Source organism: Falco naumanni, chromosome W, assembly GCF_017639655.2.
Source record: "Falco naumanni isolate bFalNau1 chromosome W, bFalNau1.pat, whole genome shotgun sequence".
Classification (NCBI taxonomy): Eukaryota; Metazoa; Chordata; class Aves; order Falconiformes; family Falconidae; genus Falco; species Falco naumanni.
Window position 1 is genome coordinate 1,964,159 of NC_054079.1, and position 2,867 is coordinate 1,967,025.

Below are 2,867 nucleotides of genomic sequence, written 5' to 3' on the forward strand. Positions count from 1 at the left end.
ATTCTGGTTTAAAATGCAATTTTCAAAGTGACACTCTCCATTAACAACCACAATATGTTCAACTTCAAACCCCTTCATAGATCCACAACAGATAAGTGTTCTTCAAAGCAGGGAACATAGGGATGAAGCTGTCTGTTAAGAAGGGCAGTTAAAAAGATAAAGTACTGGGAGGTAGAACATAGGTAGCTATAAATACAATATAAGCAGACCAGAGTAAACAGGTAAAAAAAACCAAACCTTCTTACTGTAAAACTACAGCAGCGAAAAAGGTGAAGTCATTTAACAGTGGAATAAAGGAGACTATGAAGAGAATAAAATGTCTGAACAAGTGGAAGGTCTGTCTGGGCAGGGAGTACAGAAAAGATCACAAGCTCTGTTAACTGGAAAAAAATAATAAGGTCAAAAAGTTATTCCTCGGTAATCTTTACTAAAGAATTACAATTAGTAAATACTCTTTCAAGCACTGTGTGAGTAAGAAACTTACCAGGAAATCTTAACACTGACAGATGTTCAACACGTTCCTGGAGCATTCACAGAAAATAAGGCTGTAGGAGAAAAATTAAATTAATTCTCTACATTAGTGTTCCTTGTGTAGAAGCTCCCACACCAGAGCATTTCTCCCCAGAGAAAGAGGAGGAACTGCTTCAGAAAGAAGCATCAGTAGAATGTGTTGAAACAGCTAAGTTGAATAGTATCACAAGATATCACAAGATCACAAATCACAAGAACCAGCTGGTATCCACCCAGAAACTAACAGAACACCACTGTGAATTTGCTGAAGTGTTAAGTAATAGGTTACACAAATCAACCTCAGTATGGAAGGAATAGAAGGGGATGAAAATGGAGGAATGCAAGGCAGTACAGGTCCATAGGTTTCCTATTTATACCAGGCAAACCTGTAGAAACAGCAATCAATAACAGAACTGGAATGGCATATAGATAAATATGATATACTGGAGAAAATCAACCTAGCCCCGATAGATTAGAGACATCCTCAGAAATTACTAATTAGATAAATGAAGGTACAAATAAGGATAGAAAAGTATGCTGATCACTTAAGATACTTACTCTTCCCTTCAAAATACAATCCAGTGTCTCATCAACAATCATCACATTGCGAACAAAGCATTTTTATTTATTGCTTACTCAAAATCAGAATAAGCGCTCAGATTTAAATGAAAAGGAATAACTAGAGAAGCCCGCAGGGATCTTAAATTCTGGTATTCAAATATGATTAAGTGGGATGGAAAAAGAGAGCAAGGTGACATAGTTTTTTGGTTACCCAAAACTATTCAGGGTAGTAAAAAGGAAAAAAAATAATTACTGCAGAAAGTTGTAGAAAAACCTCATGGTACTAAATGGCAATATAAATAAAAGCTCATATAGAACAAAGCATATAAGAAAAAAAAGAAATAGTCTTTCATCTGAGTAGACAACAAAAGCCTTTGAAATTATCTATAGCAATTAAGAAGAGATCATGGAGAATGCGAGCTAGATCTGTGCTGCAGTTATGGTGCAGCAACAGTGGGATGGCTCCCTAAGGGATGGTGAGCCTGGAGCCACCAGGGATACCACAGCCAGCAGAACAGGGCCCTCGTCAGCCAGGGACAATTCCACAATCCACAAGCAAAGGAGCGGGATAGATCCAACCAAGAGTCCAGGGCATAAAGCAAGCATGGTGACAAGGTCAAGCCAGAAAGCAAACCTGCAGGTCAGGGTTAGGATCAGGTCCAGTGATGAAAGGGCAAGGCAGGGCTGAGGTCAAGCCAAGAAGTCAGCTCACAAGTTGACATCCAGACCAAAGGGGCTCTAAAGCTAGGTACAGACATGGCAGTGGTTAAGCTGAAGAGTGCCTCCAGCATAGTTCAGACAGACTAAGGCCAAGAGCTGAGCTGGAATAGAGTTTTGGCATCCATGGATGTGTGTGGAGGCTCTAGGTGAGGCAGATTAGGGCTATTAGGGCACTGACAGATACCACACAGACTGCAGTTAAACAGTAGACCTCACTAGAGGGACCTGTGCCTATCAATTGTATGTGTTCAAGAACAGATTAGACAAAGTCAAAGAACAGAAAGAAGCCAAATGAGACAGATTAAATATAGTGATGCAAATGTTTCTTTTAGTTCAGGAACTCCCATCCACTGCATGGCTGGCAGCTGTGGTCATCTGTATGTCCATGTGAATGTAGGTACCTATGTGGTCACATGCTCCTTCTGTGAGCATCTACTGCTTGCTCACATGAGATAGACCCCTAGGCTAGCTGGGTATTGTGCCCAGTTCATGGGGACATTCTTGTATCAGGTTCAAATGGGAGATAAGAGCTGGATCATGCCACTATATGATTCACTACCATTGTGAATAGTCATGAGCACTTGAACCATGCTGAAACCTAACCTGCCCTTTTGCTAAGCTCCCCTGCTTGCTGAGATTGTTTGCACAAGCAGAATCAGGAAGCAAGGCCTATGGGTTATGTACCCATTCTTCTGTATTTGAAAGATTCTTCCTTCTAACTTCATAAGAAGGGAACAATTAGCAGAAGAAAACCTCTTATTCATTAAAATGTGATTTCTTTTGATACCAATAAATTATTAAATTCTCTTTTACTTATGTCACCTGTAGACAAAATAGTATCCATTAACAACAAAATAGTATGGATATTTGAGTGTCAGATTTAAGCACAAAGCAGCTAACAGTTTAGTGTGAAGCTGAATGGCTTTTTTTGCCCACATGTGGAAGGCTTTCCAGCCAGTTTTTGGGAGCAGCTACTGACTCCAGAACATCATGTAATAGCATATTTCCTCTTCCCCAGATGCTGATCACTGCTCAGAGTAGAGCTAACGGCAAAGCAGTGAGGTTTTCTGTTTCTG